Here is a 22,643-nt window from a genome sequence, read left to right as displayed (position 1 = left end):
CACACACACACGCACACACATGCAACTGTGTGTAAGGTGTATGTGGAGGCAAGCATTCAACCTTGGATATTATTTCTTTGACACTGTCCTTATTTATTTATTTGCATAATCATTGGTTCATTCATTTGTTTTGCACAGCCTCTCTCACTGATCTGAACTTTGCCAAGCAGCCTAGGCAGCCTAGCCATTGAGCCCCAGGAAAGCTACTCATCTCCACCTCCCCAGGACTGGCATTGCAAGTAACACTATGATATCTAGTATTTTGTAAATTTAATTTAGTGTTTTATAATAGTTTATTGGTATAAGTGGCTTTCTTGAATATATGTCTGAGTACCATATTCATTCATTCAGTCATTCGGTGCCTAACAAAACCAAGAGAGCATTAGATATCCCAGAAGTGGAGTTACAGGTAGTTAATAGATGCCATGTCAGTCCTGGGAATGAAGCTTGGGTTCCCTGTTAGAAAGATATAGTGAAGGAAAGGTGTTGCTGGAAATCTCCAACCCGGTTAATGAAATCACAACTCAATCCATAGGAATACAAGCTACACGCCTGGATTGGACAGATCGACCACTGCACTACTCTATTCCCCTTCTATGAGATCCCTTATAACTTGTGGTTTCTCCAAGCCATGCTCTTCTGCTCATCTCCCTCCATTGTCCTCTCTCTCCTCCTCTCTCTCTTCTCTCCCAAGGTTTTTAGCTCCACCTTCTCTCCTACTGCCCAATCACCTGCTCTAGCCTTTATTTGAAAAGTTAAGGTGGGGAGAAGGTTCCCAAGGCACCTGTATATGTGATTCACTCTTTTTCTATAACTCCTCCTGGTAAAGTGGAATTAGCATCAAAATACAAGACCAGGGTTATCCACAACACCCCACCCCCCTTTTCTATTAACTCAGATATAAATTGAGCACAACTATTACCATTTTGTAATTTATAAAGTACAAGATAGACCTAACACCCAATCTATCATCTTTGTCAGTTAAATAGAACCTCTGTCATCTATCCTAACTTAAAAGACGTATAATTCTACACCTGACTCATGCCCTAGCTTTAGATTGTATGCATCTGAAAACGATCCTCTCAAATCTGCATCATCTTTCTCATGCTAAACAGCTTGGTTGGCTATGAGACTGCCAATCTTCAACCCCATCAGAAATCCAAGAATGACTAATATTACCTGAAAATATGAGAAGCACAAAATATAACTTCCAAAACTTAGCCAATTTATAGAGACTGAGGGTCACCTGGACAGTCTCTATAATTTAAAATATTGGAGCATCAGTCTTCAGCCTTCCAGCCCAGGACCATCTGACAGATCTTTGTAATGCAGAAGTTTGAAAGGCTGATTTCCCTGTATTGGCAGAGATTATCCGTCGATTATTCCTCATAGTGTGTCCTTTTCCTGGACAGTATTTTGTCTGTAGATATAATGAGGCAATTCTTGCCTAGTGGCTGTCTCACCACAACTGGAACATCTCCACTGATGCTCAATTTCTTTTTTGAATCCAAGAAAGGGGTGCTGTCAGAGCAGACAGGTCTCTAGTCAAATGACTTTAATAAAGCAATGTCCATAAACGTCATATTCTGTGGACTCCTGATGCCTTTGAAGACTATCTATCTACCCAAAGCATCTCTGAACTGTTAAGCCTTGACTATTCTTGGCCATTTCTAATTGAAATATCTCAGAAACACCCTTTTTAATTAACTCAGGACCATGAGTTTGCTATCTGGCCCTTAACTTGTATTGCTTAATCACCTAAAAACAGTTTATAATAGCAGTTATAGAAGGACTGGGTCTAAGCCATATATTCTTAATTGTATTATATAGCACAATGCCTATATGAGAGCAACAATATTAATCCCATCTTTATATCAATAAGAAATGCATACCAATGAAAACTTTAAATTTGGATCAAATAAATTCTGTACCAATATAAGAGATTATAACTTCAACTATGTATCAATTATAAAGATTTCTACCAATGTAAGATATAGATATGTAATGTTTTGGTTAAGTATAAATTTGCTAACCTCTCCCTATTTGTCTATTTCTATAATTTATATGATATTACTATATCCCCTTCTTTTCCACCCCTTCCCTTTTCCTAAGAAGGAAGGATAGAGAAGAGAAAAGGGAACATAGAAATCCCTGAGTTTAAGCTCTCTAGTTCCCTCCCTGTCCAAAGCTACATTTGTAAAGTATCCCTTAAATGACAACATATTTATAATTCCTAAAATAACCAGAGCCATCCACCCTAACATAAGGAACTGGGACAATGATCTTCTTTAATCTGCTTCCAGCTGAATTGGGACAAAGAATCCCATCTGGGGTCCCAAAGGGAAACAGGAATGTTGGCTTTGTCAAAGGAGAGCTAGCTGGCATCATTTGCCTTCCAGTCACCGTGTGCTGAGAAAGTTCATTGCTTAGCTGACATCCTGACCATGTCATTCTGAAAAGCTGGATAGGCAAGCTAGCTGTTTTGGAAAGGTTCTGGAAGCAAGTCTTTAAAAGAAGCAGATTCGATGTAGTTGAAGTAGAGTCATGCATGAAGCTGGAATGGAAGGTCCCAGAATCTCAGTATCCCGGAGTGTGATTCTTTTTAGGGCTGTCTTCCTCTTCTTTTATCCTGCAGTATACAAAACTTAAAAGCAACCTATAATTCTGTAAAGCTATTACAAGGAGTAAGCAGGGGGGCACATATTGGTTAATGAAGATCAATAAAAAAAGATGACTGCCTTTCTTCAGGTTAGTTTGATCACATAGTCAAACTGTAATGTAACATTGTATACATGCCCTTGTAATAGATAGTATGTAATAACAAGTCATTAGAAATCTGTACCCAAGAAGTGTTGTTGGCTGTGTATAGACATTTTAGTCTCAGTCAGTTCCAGAGCTGCCTCCATATACAAAGACATAAACATCACCTATTTTATTGATTGTGTTAGTCTCCCTTTTCTTCTCTATTACCAAGGTCTTCAGGAGGTCTCCCTTTGTCGTGTCTGATTTTTATCAACTTTGAAGGAACCCATAGCTTTTCTTTTGCTGTGGAAGGGTAAAGATATGCATCATGTGAATGGGGTCACAAGCTTGGTATAGGTTGAAAGACATAGTTTGCTTTTTATACCAGATATAAGAAACAGGAACTTATTTTTAATTACAAATAGAAACCTTTACTTTCAAGGATTTAACATGGGATAAAGAAAAACTTATTCTTAACTGGCTTGCCCTTAACCTACAAGGTTTATCATTCCTGTTTTAGTCTCTCTGTATACAGTATAAGCACTATGTAGCTGGTTGTGACACAGTATTGTGTATCATGAACAATGGCGGAAAGGAAAGGCCTCTACAATATATCTTTGTGGATCCTGTTGATCCATGCCCACTGTTGCTTGAATTTGTTCCTGTGGAGACTGAGAGACAGCCAGATTTGGATTTTTGTTGTTATTTTTAGAATCTGGCAATTGAATGTAGGGTCAGTGACATGCTAAACACATACTCAACCACTGAGGTATAACCCTAACACTGTAGTTGAATGTGTGTGTGTGTGTTCGTGTGTGTGTGTGTTACATATGTGTGCATACATGTGGAGGACAGAGGTCAACATCAGATGTCTTCGTCAGCTATGCCTGTCATCCTTTATGAGACAAGTCTGCTGGTAAATCCAGAGCTTGATGACTTGGTTAGAGTGACAAGCCAGATACCCTCACATCTCTGCTCTCAGCAATGGGATTACAGGCACGTGCCACATGCCACTGTTTCCGTGTGCGCGTGTGTTTGGGTGTGAGTATGTGTATATGTCTATTCGAAGACAGAATTCAGGCCTTCATGTCTGCATAATAAGCATGTTGACAGCCAAGTTACTTCCACAGCTCTTGCGCGCGCTCGACTGGCCAGGAAGAACGATGCTGCAACAGGATCCTTCTGCACACGTTTATTGGGAGAGCTTGATTGTAGAGGCGAAAAGACCCCGAGCCCAGAACTGGTGCTGCTTTTATAGGCCTAGGAGAGGCGTGTCTTACACCCAGATTGGTTATGCACTACGCCTCATTTGCATGTTCCTTATCTGATTGGCTACTCTCTCTCAGTACCTCACAGAGCCTCATTATCATACCTCATTTGCATGTCTCACATCTGATTGGTTACTCTCTCTCAGTACCTTACAGAACCTCATTATCATACCTCATTTGCATGCCTCACATCTGATTGGTTATACTCTCAAAGCCTCATTATCATGCCTGGGCCAGGCAGTGTCTTTGCAAAAAACTTTACTGCATATGTACACATTGGTTGTTTGTCCAAACTTATGCGTGGTGGCCAGCAGTAGTCAGTGCCACTCTGTAACGGCACATGTGGCTTCCCACACACAGCCCCTTGTTCTAGTTTACTGATAGGACTTTGAGTTCCTTCTTTACAAGTCAAGCCACCCACAAAGACAAGGCTGATGTAAGAAATCACTTCAGCAATGCTGTTGCTTCCGGCCAATGAAGATTCACAGGGAAGTGCGTTCTAAGGTCTCAGGATCACAGCAAAGTCATGGTGACTCTGTACACTACAGCACTGGCAGCAGTTAAGACAGAGAGTATGAGCAGGGGCAGTGAAGCCGCTCTGTTAGGACAGAGAGCATGCGCAGAGACAGAAGCTGCTCTGTCTTTCACTCTCTGTAATGTGCAGCCTCTTCCCCTTGCAGGTTCTTCTTTGTAAATCAGGAGGACTGGCTATACTAAAATGTTTAACGTGCTTAAGGCTGATCTGGGCTAAATAAAAACTATTAGTAAATAGTTACTTGTAGCCATCATTATTGCAGAACTCCTCCTCTTGGGTGACACAGGAGGAAGCCTGCTAAGGTCCATCTCTCTGCAGTCACAACATTCTTTGGTAACCATGGCAAATGGCCCCAGCCAGATGTTGCCATGACATTTTTTTTTTTTCTTGAACAAAAATTTGAAAATCTCTCTTTTGTGAACCAAAGATATTTAATTCCACTCTCCCCCAAACACATACTAAAAGGAATATAGGTTTCTATTAAAGCCAAAGCAAGTTTTAAACATGAATATAAGGGATTAAATAGGGTGTCCCAAAGCAATTACCTACAAAAATGGATAGAAGAGAAACTGGATCTATATAAAATACAAGGTCATTGTGTTTTAGCGTGAAATGGATTGAAGCAGGAATTGAAACAGAGACTCGAAAGTGGGTCTGGAATGTGTCTGACTAGCTTGTTCTGGGTTTTTCAAATGTATAATTTAAACCGCAGTGTGGCACAAAACAGCAAAAAGGACAGATGCAATCCTAAATGAATTTTTACAAATAAATGACCAGGCTTACCATGTCCTTTTCCACTTGGGTCTGTTTCCTGCTTTTCTTCCTACTCGAGGCCCTAATGAAGAATGACGAGACCTGAACATTAGAAATAGCATGGTGGCCATGTCTACAGTCCTGGCGCTTGAGAGACTGGGGCAAGAGCTTCGCTAGGAGGTGAGGCTAGCCTGGGCTGCAGGAGATATCCTAGGAGAGTGAACGTGAGGACCTAAGCGCTCCGGCGAACGGTGAGGAGGCTCTTGTTGAAGATCTGAGAAGGAGTACAGCCAGAGGCATCTGGAAGGATCCAAATGGAATAGGGCCCTGAGAAGAGAGCGATTAGAGAACAGTGCGAGAGGAAGAGAGCGAGCCAAGAGAGAGAACCAAGAGAGTACATGAGAGGAAATGGCAGGTTTATATAGGACTGAGAAGCTGCGGGGAGGAAAGGGAGGCCCCTGAGCTGAAAAAGTTTAGGACAGGGGGCAGGGTAAGAAGTGCTGAGGATGGGCTGGTGAGATGGCTCAGTGGTTAAGAGCACCGACTGCCCTTCCAAAGGTCCCGAGTTGAAATCCCAGCAACCACATGGTGGCTCACAACCATCCGTATTGAGATCTGATTCCCTCTTCTGGGGTGTCTGAAGACAGCTTCAGTGTACTTACATATTATGAATAAATAAATGAATAAATCTTTTAAAAAAGAAAAAGAAAAAAAGAAATGCCGAGGAGCCGCGAATACAGGGCTCACCTAGAGGCCAAGCAGATCCTTCCATATAGGAAGAGGTATCACAGCATTTTGTCCTCCTTTTCTTTGGGACCTGACACTGTTGTGTGACTTTTCCTGGGAGATGTTAGCAAACTTCCTGAAAGTATAAATGACAGACTAAGGGATTATTTCCACTCAAGCTTCTGTCAAGAAGCAACGAATTTATAGAGATTTGCTGGTGGAATATGAGAGGGTGAGGGTAGTGAGAGTAGTGTGGGTGAGCCTCAAAGAGCTACCCCACCCAAACGCCGTTTCCCCTGCCTGGAGAAGGCTTCCTAAAAGCTGCAGAAGGACTAGCCCCTTCAGCTAACTTTCTACCCACGAGGTGCTTGAGACCCCGTGGAGCCGAGGCAGAATTACATCTGAGGAGAGGGGTGTGCAGGATCTCAGAGGGGTATTAGGCTCTCCCCAGACTCTCCCATTGAAGGAGCATCAATAGGTCGAATCTTGTGAGGGTCTAGGCCAGACAATCTTTCAAAATGGGCAATGGCCACCTGGAAAACGGTGTTTTATATGCCCTGTCTTAACAGAGCAAACACGATTTCAGTTTTGCTTTGAGCTCACAAAGCTGACACAATTTATTCTCCACCCCGTTCACATTTTTAGCCAAATTTGAGCCCACCAAAAATATTCTTCGATGCTCTAGATAGCTTGTATGTTACATGCCTTATTAACAAATTATCTCTGGCAGAGATGCTCCAATGAACACAAAGTAAAAGCGAAACAAAGCAAGCAAAAGCAAACTCCTTGGGTAGCTATCATCTTCTACCAAGACAGCTCTGCCACAGTCAGCTTTCTGTCTGTCCTTGCTGTCCTTAGGCTAGTGTTCTGCCATTTGCCTGTGAGCTTATCTTCACACCCACATATGGGATCCCCTGAGGGCTGAGGTCTCCCATTACTCTTTGAAGTTTCCAAGCTTTTCAGTGCTCATGACACACAGAGTGCTTTCAAGTATTGATTCAAAGAATGGGTACATTTCCCCTCTTGGGTAATAAATAATGTCAGAAAATAGAAGTTTTACTACAAATACAAACATAGAACCTTGATATGTTCCTGGAACCTGGTGTTTTCTTTAATTAACATAATGGATCCAGTAAATAGTGAAAAAATATGTTTGAATAAGAGAAGGATACCTTCAGGCTGAAATCTCCTCATACACATTTTTAGTTTAGTGTAGTATTTTTTGCCTTTAAAAATTATTAATCAATCCCCAAGAGCATACTGTGCTGATAGTATATTCTGAAATGTACCAATTTCTATCCAACTGCTTTATAACCAGAGACTGACTAATGGGTTCATCAATGCTACATAGAGGCACATATGAGATGTTCTGTTAAGAACCCAGAATGCTACCTTACTCTCAAGTGCCTCCTTTTACTTATTTGAGACAATTTCCCGCCCTGTAGCCCAGGTGGGCCTGACACCTCCTATCCTATATTGGCCTCCCGAGTGCTGGAATGCTAGGTAAATTTTCACCATTTCTGATGTCGAAATCTCTACTCATTCATCTATCCATCTATCCATCCATCCATCCATTCATCCATTCACTTCTCATTCAGCTGAGACTCATTGGGCATCTACTCTGTACCAGGTAATTCTTGCCTAATGCAGGAACATCAACAAGGAACACAAATCTGGCCAAACCCTGCCAAGTATACCAGGCTGCCAATTGTGGAGATACAGAGGGAAGTCAGGTGAACAAATTCTTCTTATAAATCAGTTCAAATGCTGACTGCCCCCCGTATTCACTCCCAGCGTGACTGGCCAATACATTTTTGCCTACTTCCCCCCTGTGGTACAGTTTTACCTGGATACAATGTGTAAATCAGTGTTCTCTAGAATAACTAAACTATAGAATCTCTCTCTGTAGCTAGAAAAGGGATTTATTAGAATGATTTTTACAGGCTATAGTCCAGCTAACCCAACAATTGCTGTTATGAATGTAGCAAGAATCCAGCAGTTGCTCAGTCCATGAGGCTGGGTGTCTCAGTTACAGTACACACTGGGATCCCAAAGAAGTAGGCTCTAAAGCCAGTGAAAGAATGGACTTGCTAGTAAGGAGAGGACAAGCAGACAAAGAGCCAAAGCTTCCTTCTTCCATGTCTTTACAGAAGCTTCCAGAAGGCCTGGCTCAGATTAGATCTGGACTAAAGGTGTGCCCACCCGTCTTAACCATGCTGATTAAAATTATCTTCCTACTTCAAGTTAAGCAGAAATTCCTAATAGCTGTGCCCCCTATTTCTGGGTTTTAATTCCAGGTGCATTCAAGGTGACAACCAGGAAATAATCATCATGTGCAGAGATGACAGGGATCATATGGCACACAGAGGTGAGAACATGGACTTTAGAGTCAGGGAAATTTTCTGTTCTGTTCAGAGAATGACCTACAGTAGCTATACTTTCTGTCCTGAATGAGTGATTTACCAAATATAGGGCAAGCCGAAGAGAAAGAATAAATAGGAAGAATCAATAGAAAGCAAAGTACCACCAGTTCAGGGCCTCTGAACAGCCCACAGAGGCCTGCTGGGAAAGCCCCACGGAAGCAGCCATCTGGAGCTCCCAAATGAGAAAGAGTTCTGAGAAATGCAGTGTACCCTCAGATGATGCTTCCAAAGAAACAAAAACAAATACTAGCAGATACCCAGCATCCTTCAGGTCCTCAGTATGCCCAGCTGAGACAGCCTGTGGAAGGAGACGTGGTCAGCTGCAGATCCCAATAGAACCTCCTCTCCATGGTTGTGTTTTTGATTTTGCATCCAGGGTTTTGTTCCCAGTGTATAGACTTTTATGATAGAATAAATGTCAGGAACCTCTGTTGGAAATGGTTGACCTTTAAGTTGTTCTCAAGGGCACACGGTTTTTACTCTTGGACTGCTCCCATGCTCTCGTCTCCTGTCACAGAGGAGCCTTGGAGGACACTGAGATAAACACGCTTGAGTCTGAAGCATCAGGGAGGCAGCACTATTTCTGGGAATAACCTTCTCAGTGAGACTAACCAACAAATGACTCTTTGCCAACAGGATATACATCACCAATGTGAACCCTGGCTTTAATTCTATCAAGTAAACATCACAAGAGCCCAATGTTTTGGGCTATACCACTTCTTGAAAACTTAGAATGCAGGCTGAGTTTCAGGCCAGCTTGAACTACAGGAGAATGTTGCAGAAGAAAACATCAAAATGAAGTCACTCATGTTGAAGTTCCTTACAAACTGGGACTAAGTTGTGAACTGATTAATCTTCAGATAAATTGAAAGGGGGTAGGGTAGGACTGGGTGATGGACATATTTTCCAGACAGGTTAGTTTGAATGAAAATGATAATAAAGTCTTTTTACCTCTACCCCTTCTAGAAAAATGTTAGCTTGATATTGCTAATATATCGATTCTACTATCTAGTCCTTGACCCTGTCTTACAAGGACGGCAACTTTGAATCCAGGCCTGATAGCACATCCCTGTGATCATTGCTACTCCAGAGGTTGAGGCAAGAATATCACAGGTTCAAGGCTAGCCTTATTACAAGAATTTGGTGAAAGGTACAGGTATAGAATTCAGTGGTAGAATGTTAAATTCAACTGCAAGGATCACAGAAGCTAAAGAGCAAGGAAAAAGAATAGACCAGTTCTTTCTTTCTATGGAATCTCCTGCTTTAACTCTTTGGAACAGTTTCCCCCACATTATGGAAGGGCATGTTGTTTGATTTTAGTGTCTGTGTATGTTTAGGGATGAAAACCTCCACTTTAAAAATGCTGGGGAAATGTTCTTACACAAAGTTACAAGCCCAGCCCCAGCAGTACTAGTTAAGATCTTTAAATTGTCATTCTCTCTTCTCTGTCTTTTGAATTATATATCTCTTTGCTTATTTCTGTTTGTGTTTTGGTTACTTTCTCTCTAACTGTGATGATGTTTGATTGTTCTATGTACTTTCATTCCTTCCTCTTTTTTTGTCTTTCAGGGTTAGGGATTCAACCAACAGCCTCAAGCGTGTTAGCCAAGTGCACTACCACCGCACAGACCCTGATGACGTTAGCCAACCTCTCTGTATGTTTATTCACATATGAAGTGGGAATCATACATGATGCCACAAGGTACAGTTTACACAATGTATTTCCTCCACATACAGGAAATACAACAGAACCACCAACAATGTTTCTTTACACACATAACATATTCCCTCTCTCATGCTCATAATAAGCTGTGGACATGTTGTCCACTTAATCAGATTCCCAGGTGAGCAATTGATTTTATTTCTTCTCTCTTTGAGCTACTGAGGATGAATGCAAAGTCTTAAGCATGCTAGGCAAATACTCTACCACTGAAGTATAGCCCGGGTTAGCACAGACGAGCTTCTGAGATTCAGGAAGGCTGTGGAGCTTTCTGAACGCCACATAGTGAGTGAGTTAAGAGGTAAGTGTGGATGGCAATCTACTGGACCAGTTTTTCTAGAAGAATGTGGCAGGCATTTATAAGTAGTAGCTAACAGTACTGACCCACTGGAAAGATGTACCCACTCATGCAATAGTGCCATAATAGTTATGGGGACAAATAACGGATTTCTGATTGGAGATGAGAAATGGACTACAGGAGGGGTTCCATGCCTGATGCTATCAACCTGTTCAAGAGCCAGCGGCTAGGAAGAGCATAGGTTCTAGGGTGGCCCTACTGTTGTTGTTTTGCTAAATATACTATCAAACTGCATGATAAATACCTATGCTCATATCCATAGACTTATGCTGCTCTCAATTTTAGTCTTTGAAAATTCTTTTTGCAGTGGATAGAGTTTAATGCAGAGATTCATAGCTCGTTGAACTGCCAAACGTAAATATCTGGGTGTTCTGCTGTGGGTGGCTCATTTATATCTGTCTCCCACTATTCAGAGCTCAAGGAACTCCACAGAAAAATAGGTAAAAAGAATCTCAGAGCAAGCAGATGGGGAGGAGAGCTGTGAAATACTGATTTCTGGTTATTACCTGACATTGTAGAGTAGCTTTCTTTAAGTTTGAAACATTCCATTTTGCTGGAAGTTCCCTAAACAGGAAGGAAAATAACTCAAACTAGCTTCAGAGGACCAGACAGATTCACTAGGCTCTGAGAAAGAGAGAGAGAGAGAGAGAGAGAGAGAGAGAGAGAGAGAGAGAGAGAGAGAGAGAGAGCGCTACTTAGACAAGCAGTGTGAAGAAGACTCTGTGACCTCACCACCTTCCTGGAAGAGGTTCAGATTAACTGACTCACTTGGAAAGGACAGCCCCAGTCTGTAAAGCTGCCTGCAGGCTGTACACTGTGCTCCAGTTCCCAGCATTGTGAGCTGTCACCCATGCTGGGGTGGGCTTTGGTGATGCAGCTGTCTTTTAGTCACTTCTGCTCCCATAAGTAACCCCTCACTCACACTCCTTTTCTAAAGGAGGAAGAGTCATTCTCCTTTGGGACCATGGCGGCTGTCATATTCATGTCTCAGTAAATGGCCACATATTCATATGCACATGGGCAGTACTAATTGTAATTAGAGGGTTATTAATAACAAAAATTAAAAGAAAAAGAAAACACGAAAGTTAGGAAAGAGATAAATCGGGGACTTGGGGTAGTTGAAGAGAGGTATTAGTGGATGGATATGATCAGTACACCTTGTGTACATGTATGAAACTTTAAAAGAATACACATTTTTTAAAAGTATGAGGTCTGGAAAGATGGATAAGTGGTTAAGAGCTTGTGTTGCTTTTGTAGAGGACCCAGGTTCGATTCTCAGTGCTTGCCTGGTGATTCTAGTTCCACAGGCTCTGACTTGTACTTTTAACCTCTGCAGGCACCAGGCAAACATATGGTACATTATATACATGCAGGCAAAACACTCACATGTAGAATAAAATGAATAATTCCAATGCAATTATTTTAAATGTATGTGGTAGCTGTTAATACTAGTATAACGATACTAGTTATCTATGTTAGTTATCTTTTTAAATGTCTGTTAGCATTCCTCCAAGGCTCTGCTCCACAGTTACCTGGAAATAGGTAGGTATGCCTGACACACTATAAAAGGGGCTGCTTAAAACTATTCTCAACAATTAAAGAACCTCTGGTGGAATCACCATGCCTGACCTCAAGCTGTACTACAGATGAATTGTGATAAAAAAAACTGCATGGGACTGGTACAGGGACAGACAGGTAGATCAATGGAATAGAATTGAAGATCCAGAAATGAATCCACACACCTATGGTCACTTGATCTTTGACAAGGGAGCTAAAACCATCCAGTGGAAAAAAAGACAGCATTTTCAACAAATGGTGCTGGCACAACTGGCGGTTATCATGTAGAAGAATTCGAATAGATCCATTCTTATCTCCTTGTACAAAGCTCAAGTCTAAGTGAATCAAAGAACTCCACATAAAACCAGAGACACTGAAATTTATAGAGGAGGAAGTGGGGAAAAGCCTCGTGGATATTAGCCCAGAAACTTAGAATACCCAAGATACAATTTGTAAAACACAAGAAAATCAAGAAGAAGGAAGACCAAAATGTGGATATTTCATTCTCCCTTAGAACATGGAACAAAACACCCATCGAAGGAGTTACAGAGACAAAGTTTGGAGCTAAGACGAAAGGATGGACTATCCAGAGACTACCCCACCCAGGGATCCATCCCATAATCAGCCACCAAACCCAGACACTATTGCATATGCCAGCAAGATTTTGCTGAAGGAACCCTGATTGTACTGGCTAGTTTTGTGTCAACTTGACACAGCTGGAGTAATCACAGAGAAAGGAGCATCAGTTGAGGAAATGCCTCCATGAGATCCAACTGTAAGGCATTTTCTCAATTAGTAATCAAGGGGGAAAGGCCCCTTGTGGGTGGGACCATCTCTGGGGTTTTTAAGACAGCAGGCTGAGCAAGCCAGTGGAAGCAAGCCAGTAAGGAACATCCCTCCATGGCCTCTGCATCAGCTCCTGCTTCCTGACCTGCTTGAGTTCAAGTCCTGACTTCCTTGGTGATGAACAGCAGTATGGAAGTGTAAGTTGAATAAACCCTTTCCTCCCTAACTTGCTTCTTGGTCATGATGTTTGTGCAGGAATAGAAACCCTGACTAAGACACTGATATAGCTGTTTCGTATGAGGCTATGCCAGTGCCTGGCAAATACAGAAGTGGATGCTCACAGTCTAGGATGGAACACAGGGCCCCCAATGGAGAAGCTAGAAAAAGCACCCAAGGAGCTGAAGGGGTCTGCAACCCCATAGGTCAAACAACAATATGAACTAACCAGTACTCCCAGAGCTCGTGTCTCTAGCTGTGTATGTATCAGAAGATGGCCTAGTCCGCCATCATTGGTAAGAGAGGCTCCTTGGTCTTGCAAACTTTATATGCCCCAGTACAGGGGAATGCCAGGGCCAAGAAGTGGGAGTGGGTAGGTAAGGGAGCAGGGCGGGGAGAGGGTATAGGGAACTTTCAGGATAGCATTTGAAATGTAAATAAAAAATAAAAAAGGGGGGGCTGCTTGCCCTCCCCTTGCCCTCTTACTCTCTTCCCTCTCTGCCCCTTCTCTCCTCATTTCCCTTCCCAATCTCTTCTTATGTTTATGGCCTGCCTCTATCCTCCCCCCTCTCCTCCCTTCCCAATTCCCCTTCCTAGCCTTTCTGTTGTGAGGCACCCACTTTTACTCCAACCATATCAAGTAAAGAAAGCTGATGAATTCTGCCTTAACTTACACTTATATTACTAGGTTGATCTAGAGAACTCTGAGTTTCCTTCCCATCAGCTTTTGGGAAGGGACAGCTAGATCTGGGTTGAATGCTACTACAGGAGGAGTCCAGGCTTAATGAATGTAGATTTCTATTAGTAATACTGTATCCTGGACTAGGACTATAGTGTGTCTGGTAGAATGATTGCCTAGAATGCATGAGGACCTGGCTTCCACCCAAAATACTTCATAACTGAGTGTAGTAGTACACACAGTAACCCCAGCACTTGAGAGGTAGAAGAAAGATGGTTGTAGGTTTAAAGTTATCTATGACTACATTTCAAGTTTGAGGCCAGCCTGAGCTACATGAAATCCTATTTCAGACAATGAAGAAAACAATCTGTTTTCCAAACACCTACATGTTCTGTTAACATAGCTAGAGACTAATACTCAGGATCGTCTTCACTGCCTGTCAGCTGAAGCAAAGCATTGAATCAGAAAAACAAGATTCAGTGGAATGAATTAGAGAAAGAAGGAATTAGAGAACCCATTTATGAGTCTATCTGGCTTGATGCCCCATCTTCAGGGTAAGGAGAAACATTAAGTACTGGTGAGCATAGCCCTCTGTGAGCTAGACCCCCAGAACATCCATGCTTTCCAAGTCCTCAGATGGGGGGGGGGGAGCTGTACAGACCACACCTCAGTATCCACTTTTCTGTCTTTATGTGCATGGTGGGTTGAATAAAAATGCCCCCCCCCCCAGTAGTTCTGGAGAGCTCGCCCTGGTCATGCTGATAGGGAGATCTGGGCTATCTAGCTTAGCTACCACCCAGGCTCAAATCCAGGACTTGGAGTTGTCACCCCAACATCTGCATTATCTGTGAACATGTGGGGTGTGTGAAAGGTACAGTCCTGCTGTTCCAAATCTGCAGGATCTCCATGACACAGAACAACAACAAGGTAACCAGAAGGAGTCTCAGTGAGGAGTCAGTATTGGGGGACACACTGACATACTACATCTTCCATGATGAGATGTTTTCTATGCTTTATTTTGTTTTGTTTGTGTTTTGTTTTATTTTGGGTGGGGAGTTGCAAGGGTGGAAGGCAGATGTTATAAGAGGAGGAAGGGAGATGAGTAAGACTGGGGTACATGATGTGAAACTCACAAAGAATCAATACAAATAATAATAAGAAAAAGAATAGCCCCTCTCAGGCTCATATATTTGAATGCTTAGTCACCAGGGAGTGAAGGATTTGAAGGATTTAGTAGGTGTGATTTTTCTATTAGATATTTTCTTCATTTATATTTCAAATGCTATCCCAAAAGTCCCCTATACCCTCCCCCTGCCCTGCTCCCCTACCCACTCACTCCCACTTCTTGACCCTGGCAGAGGAGGTGTGATCTTGTTGGAGGAAGTGTGGCCTTGTGTAGGAAGCATGTCACTGGGGGTGGGCTTTGAGGTTTCAAAAGTCTCTGACAGGCTAGATAAGTCTCCCCTCTCCCCCCACCCACTCCCACCCTCCCCTATCCCACCTCCTTGCTGCCGTAGAACAGGGTATAGTTATCACTTCTTTGGCACTATGCTTGCCTTTGAGCTGCAGTGTTTCTCCTACAAGCTGATCATGGATTAACCTCTAAAACTACAATCAACCCCTAGTTAAACACACTCTTATGAGTTGCCTTGGATATGGTGTCTCTTTACAGCAAGAGAACAGTGAATAAGACACTGTGTTTTCCCCTTCCCTCCTTCCTCCTAGACAATTAAAATGGCCATCTGTATATTAAAAAAAATCCTCATACCATAGGTCACTTAACAGTTTTGTCCATCAGAGAATAGCTATGCTATCTGGAGATACCTTTAGTTGTCACGATGCAGGAGACAGTGTGGTTGCAGCAGACACTGAATAAGTAGAGGTCAGGGCTGCAGGTAAGCACCCTAAAGTGCGCATCACAGACTCATGACACAGACCCATCCTTCCTGCCTTCCTCCTCTCTCTTTCTCCGCCCCCCCCCCCCACTTTCCCTCTCCCACTAGTGCATTCTTTCCTATCACCAATGCATTCTTTTTCCATCTTCTTTCCTCTCTTAATAACAAATGAAAGGGAACATGGCTTTTCTTACATGAGTCAATATTATGTCTTAACACTCAAATGCTGAAATTATAAGAGACAAATGATATGGTAGAATTTAAGATGTCAGGGCTTGCTGATGTGGGCCTGAAGAAAGTTCCACCAGACTCTCCCTCCTGGAAGAGAAAGGTCATGAAGCACTTAGGCACCCCTCCCCTCCAGAAGGAAGAGGCTTAAGTACATTCCTCAGATACTGGGGAGGGGGTCTTTGTGGGGAGACGAGAGGCCCAGAGCATGTAGACACGTTCCATGACTGTTGGCCACCTAGAGACAAGCGAAGTCCTTGCTACCTCATTCCCTAAAGACCAATTAGTTTAAAAGTCACACTGTTCTGCCAATCACATTGGACCTAATGGCTGCTGCTCTGAAAACTGTATAAATACTCGAGAGAGGTCACCACTTTTCCTTCTGGTGTAGGATAACCCCAACTCATTGGAACAATAAATTCTTGCTTTTTGCATCGATTCCCTACTCTGCGTCATTCACTCAGGGGGCCCCTGGTAAGCTACGGCTTACCAGGCTCACCAGAGTCTTACAGGCTGTGATACGAATGTTGCTTCCCCTGAGGGGTCAGGGCTGCTGGAGCTTGAAAACCATGGTACATTGCAGATTGTCCCCAGGAGGTGAAAATTTGTTTACATGGAAAGACAGTGTTGTCCAGTCTAAAAGTGCTCTAGCATACTTCCGTTGGCCATAATTCAGTTATTAAACTCTGCATTAGTTTGCTTTGGCTGCCATAAAAATATACCAGAGACTTTTGCTTAAGCAATGGAAAACTAGGTTTCATACAGTCTTAGAGGATTGATATCTGAGTTCAAGGTGTCAATAGGCTTATGGGGCTAATATCATTCCACTTGCCTTGTAGACATCTGTCTTCTCCCTTGAACTTTACATGTTCTTCCTTCTGTGTAACATGTTTTTGTCTTAACCTCTACGTATAAGGGTACCAGTCAGTTGGCTTAATGCCTGTTATAAACATTGTATAAAATCTTATATTCTTAGAGACCAAATCTGCTAAAGATCATATCTGCTAGATCTTATCTGTTAGAGTTTTAATGAGAGTTGGGGAGGACAAAATATTAACTTGTAACCACTTATTTTATCTTTTTCTTCTTTTCTAATTTTACATCCTATGCTAACATTGCTATATAACAGATTTGTTTTGGAGACAGGACCTAAGTACATGTACTGGGCTAGTCTTAAAGTTGTAATTTGCCCGCCATAGCCTCTTTAATGCTGAGATTATGAGTGGGTACCATTAAGCCAAGCACGACAAATCATCTCAATGAAGGCACTAGAAACCCACTCAGTTTCAGGTGCTGGACCTGGAACTCATCGCTTCACCCATAGTGGGCAGGTGATCCATATCTATGGCACACCCATCTTCCAAAATCTACCTGAATTAGGATTTTCCATGACTACCACTTCAAACTGTACGTATTAAAATCTTTATTTGCAATTCTTCCTGAAACGATCTTACTCAGGAATAAGGATTTTTCATATACATTTAAGATAAAACTGATGTTGGATTGAGGTGGGCTTCTAACCTAATCCAACTGTTGTCCTTTAGAAAAAAAAAGTGACCATTTAGATACAGAGCAAGACAAAAAGAAGAAAGGCAGTGTGAAGACACAGGACAAACTCCAGCCATCACAAAGCAAGATGGTGTCAAAATGGAAGAAGCTAGTGAATGCTGCATATTGCCAATAGACCAGAAGGAGATAAGACAAAGGCAAGGGACATATTTTCTTTAGAGCTTCTAGGAAGAAGTAAATTCTGTTGTCACAATGACTCAGACCCATGACTTCCAGAAGCATCCTGCTATAAGTGCCTGTTTTTAAGCCCCACAGTCTGTGTGCAGCTTTGTCATGACAGCTCTGGAAAACTATTGCACATCTCATTCTCTGTATACCTATAACTACAGCCAGAACTGAGGTCTGCCCCATTTCTCACCTGGTCTGCCACTGTCATCTCAGGCACCATTGCCTCTGTAATGGCTTCTTCTTCCATTCAATTTTTTAAAACTCTCTCTCTCTCTCTCTCTCTCTCTCTCTCTCTCTCTCTCTGTGTGTGTGTGTGTGTATGTGCGTGTGTGTGTGTAGGATCCATGAGTGTGTGTGTCTGTAGGGTGTGTGTATATGTATAGAGTCTATGTGTATGTATGTGTGTGAGTGTAGGGTCCATGTGTCTATATGTGTGTATGTGTGTGTGTAGGGTCCATGTGTAGGGTGTGTGTACCTAGAGACCATTTGTGTGTGTCTATAGGGTGTGTGTGTGTGTGTGTAAGGTCCATGTGTGTGTGTGTCTGTAGGATGTGTGTGTATGTGTGTAGAGTCTATGTATATGTGTGTGTGTGTGTGTGTGTGTGTGTGTGTGTGTGTGTGTGTGTTTGTGTGCTGATGGAGATCAGAAGAAAGCCTCTGGTGGTGTTCCTTCTGCCTTTTGTTTGACACCAAATCAACCATGGGCTTGCAACATCATCAAGTAGGCTAAACTAGCTGGCTAGCTACATTCCATGGATTTACCTGTCTCTGGCTCTCATATAGCTCTTGCTGTTACTGGTATAATAGGGACATGACACCGTGTGTGATGGCTATTCCTGGTTGTCAACATACTACATCTGGAATAAACTACAATCCAGAGATGGAGGCACATCTGTGATCCAGATCTTGAGGCTGGATGACACAGGCTTTGGCCCCAAATCTTGACATGGGATGACACAAGCTTTTGATCCAGATCTTAAAGCATAATGGCCACGAAAAGCTTAGGTTTGGACAAAGTTGTGACTTAAATCCCAGGAGAATGAGGCAAGCAAAATTCAAGGTCAGCCTAGGACAAAGCAAGTTCTAAGTCCAGGCATGGTTTTACACACCTTTATTCTGGGCCATACCTTCTGTTGGAGGCCTACATAAGGACAATGGAAGAAGGGAGACTCATTGTTCTGTTCCTGCTTGCGTGTATCATCAGCACATCCATTAGGACCTACTTCTTCAGGATTCCAGGCTATACAGAAGACCAACTGAAACAATTAGTCTCGTGGGACTGAGCAACTAGTTGGACTTTCCATTTGCAGCTGCCTATTATTGGGTTAGTTGGACTGAAGATTGTAAATTATTATGATAAATTCCTTTAATATATAGAGACATTCCATATGTTCTGGTGACTCTTGAGAACCCTGACTAACACACCATGCCTACATCATTTATGTAGGTTCTGGGGATCAAACTTGAGTCTCTATGTTGGCAGCAACTTTACCAACTGATCAATACCCTCAGCCCCTGCTTTGTATACTTTTAAAATTCAAGAGTCCTCTATTGTTGGGAACAAAAAAAGGGGGAGGCGCAGGGGGGCCTAGGGAGAAGTGGGATAGGAAAAAGATGCCCATGCCCCACCAGAGTTTCCCTATTCTCTTGTCAGTCAGGCGTGGGAGGGCTGCTATCTACCCTATCCACTTATTCCTGGGTGGACATTCCTCTATCCCACTCTTCAGGTGATGGCCAAGGGGCAGCCCTGCCTGGAGACCCCCCAGAGCTACTTTGCTAAAGCCACCAGGGTTGTGGGAGAGAGGGAATAGGGGAAGAAGTTCCCAACACTAACCAGAGTATGCAACGGAACTTGAAGAAGCAGAGACATTCTATGGTTTAAGAGCTTTATTATATGCAGGGGAAAGAGAGAAGGCAGAAAGGGGGGGGGGCTAGAGAGAAAGGAGAGAGGAGAGGAGAGAGAAGTGTGAGAATTGAGAGGACGAAAGAGTGAGAGAGCGAGGTGGGGGCTGAGCACCCCTTTCTATGGTCTTCACTGTTGCTAGGTAACTGAGGAGGATTTTAGCCTGAAGGTCAGAAACTTGGGCCCTTGCTTATGTGACTACCGACCATGCTTCTCTTGTGGGGGCTGTGGGAGGTGGTACCTTAGGCAGGGGCCAGAGTTCCAGGAGCATGAGGGAACGCCTACTGTGTCATGTAGGTGAATTATGACCATTGGGGTTCAGACCTCAGCTCGACTGGAGACCAGCCTGCAATTCCCCACACCCTACTATCAGTGTTCATCATCATCCTCAGGATATATTCCAGCATCATCACTGTAGCATACAAATGTACAACTTTTCATTTATAAAACCACTTTTCCTCCTGAGAATCATCTATTCTTTAATTTCTAGCCTTACTACATTTTAAAGGTTCTAGTTATTTTGGTGAATGTCAGAATTCACGGCTTGAGTTAGAGTTCACAGAATTCTCAAAGAAGAATTTTTTTCTCCATTTAGAGTTTGTATATTTTTTTAAGTAACCCAGCATCTTGAGTTCTTGGTCAATGCACTTGATACCCCATTCTTTGCCAGTTTTCTCGTGGCATCTAAGAAAGGAGGTGAGATCCAACAAGAATAGGATTCAGTTCAACTACTTTATCTGTCTCTCCCTCTCCCATAAGCAAGGGTCATCAGCTATAATAGCTTAGGTGGGCACTGCTCCACTCCACGTGAAATTATTCACATAAAATTACAATTAAAATCCACATGGCAGTCTTATTAAGTGAGTGAGTGGTGAATCAAAGTTGAACTTGAATGTTGCCCACATTAATGTTTCATCTCTCTCTGTCTGTCTGTCTGTCTCTCTACTGCTATTTTTTAGTTCATTGGTGTTCTGTACCACAGTGACAGATTTGATCTTGAAAATTGTTTTCAGGGTTCCTTATGACTCCAAGTACTTCTCTTTTGCCTTCACAGTAAACGCTAAGCCTTCCGTTCATTGTTCCTAAAAACCCTTCAATGTGCCATGAGGGGTTTACTATTTACTAAATACCAACACTGTACCAAGTGCTCCAAAACTCCAAAAACACTATGGAGTTCATATACGATGAGGCTGTTGGCCTGTTATGAAGTAGGTTTGGGAGTTCAATGATGGTTGTAGCAGTCTAGAATGATGTTTTGTTTGTACCCCCTTGTGCTGGGACACTAATCACCTCAGTTTTGTCAATATTCCATCTCTTGTCTCACTTGTTTCTCTCAAGTCCCCCTTATCTCTGTTCCTGCCATCTGACACAGCTGGTTCCCCCTCCCCCATGCCTTTCCTTTCACTGTGCCTTTTACTTGGAATGCTCTTCTCTCTTTGCAAGTTTATTCCAAGCTGCCTCTGAGATGGCCTTGAGAAAGGCTTTCTCTTTTCCTTTATAAGATGTCCCAATGCCCAATTAGAGTGATTCCACCTGAGCAGTTCTAAGTTGTTAAGCTGCTTTTGCAACTTAATTTATTTTGCATTTTAGCAAAGTGCTTCCAGTTCTATCCGGAAGTCAAATGTTGGCTCAGCCATTTGTCTAGCTGTAAGACCTTGAATAAGTACCTTAGCAGCTCTTCCTTTGTAAGAGGAAGGAGGCTAACAACATTTGCCTTCAAGCAAATGTTTCATTCCTTTTCTCTTAGAATGCAATGCTGGATGATTAAGTTTGTTTCAAATCAGCAACACCATTTCTTGGCTTGAATAGTTAATTGAAGGGAAGCACTCCGCTGATCCCTCTTCCTTATGTGGTGCCAATCAACACTATTTCAAATACTAACCAGACACATTCGAAACAGAATATTCTACAAAATTAAAGGGTTCTCTATACATTCTGGTCTTAGAGTAGGAGAGCCTCCAGCTGACTGTATAAGCCATATAGAATGATAGGGAAATAAGATTTAGAGTAAGGGTTGCCTATTCCTGCTGTAGAATCTTACATATCCTGACTAATACAGACATCCTTATGCAAAATGCTTGGTGATATACTTTACAGATCGGAACTGCTTAATCATTTAAAGCATCATTTACATTCATAGAGCATCCAGTGAGGTTGGAATGATGTCAGTCTTACTTAGGCACACCCATTCACTCTCAGTGTTGTTTTGTGATGTGGTTTGAAAGACCTCACAAGCAAAAACCTTCAAGTTATGTATGTGGCTCTTGCTTTCTTCAAACCTATTCATTTCACCTCAAATTAAACCTTTCATCGTGCCATTAACTTACTACAGATGATTTGAAGATAGAGAAAACACTTCACCAAATGTTATTGTCTTAGCAGACTGTCAAGACTGGTACCTTTTGTGGGAGAGGCCATGTCCTCTCTTCACCTTATGGGCAGAAGTAATGTGCAGAGTTGGTGTACCCCAAAGCCCGCTGTGTCTGGGATGCAGAGGCTCCCTGGTGTTGCGTTTAGGTCAGTTTAATGTTGAGTTGCAGAGATCTGCTCTCCAGATTGACTCCACCATTTTCTGGTTCTGTAAATTTAGGTGAGCTGATTAACTTCTTTGCACTAGTTCCCCATGAATAAAACCAGAAAGGGAAAAGTGGCTATCTCACAATCATCAAGGGAATGAAAAGAGCTGGCAAGGAAGAAACACTTGGCAAGGTGCTCAGTTTGTAGTAAGTGTCTACTAATAGCAGCTGCAGCTCAGACCAATGCTTCTGCCAAATATACTGTACAGAACCCACTGAGCAGCAGGGCTCTTTGTTCAACAGGTGGGGGCCGGGGAAGAAGGAAAGAGAGACCTTTAGTCTGGGCTTGGGGGACCACAGGACTTTTCTGAGCCTATTAATCTCTACAGAATGGCTGTAGAAACACAGCACAGCACATGTAACTGGACCTTTGAAAAGCCTTAGGAATGAATGGCATTTATGCCTAAGGGTCCAGTAAAGCAATTATCATTTCATATATAATATTAAGGAATCACAATGTATACGTGTGGGAATATCGCTCAATGGGTAGAGCGGTTGCTTCACAAGCCTGAGGACCTGAATTTGATCCCCAGAGCCCAGG

General features: G+C 42.5%; 1 long non-coding RNA gene across 2 annotated transcripts in view; it reads left to right on the top strand.

Moving 5' to 3' along the window:
• Gm45919 overlaps positions 1 to 10,516 on the top strand; it is a 120,756-nt gene extending 110,240 nt beyond the window's left edge. For both annotated transcript variants that reach the window (XR_001782011.2, XR_875919.2), the window contains 2 exons: positions 8,322 to 8,392; positions 10,017 to 10,516. This is a non-coding gene — a long non-coding RNA (predicted gene, 45919). The remainder of the gene's footprint in view (positions 1 to 8,321; positions 8,393 to 10,016) is intronic.
• Positions 10,517 to 22,643: the final 12,127 nt, after the last annotated feature.

This window comes from Mus musculus, chromosome 16, assembly GCF_000001635.26.
Source record: "Mus musculus strain C57BL/6J chromosome 16, GRCm38.p6 C57BL/6J".
Classification (NCBI taxonomy): domain Eukaryota; kingdom Metazoa; phylum Chordata; class Mammalia; order Rodentia; family Muridae; genus Mus; species Mus musculus.
Note: the sequence above shows the minus strand (reverse complement) of the source record. Positions and strands in the feature narration are given on the sequence as shown.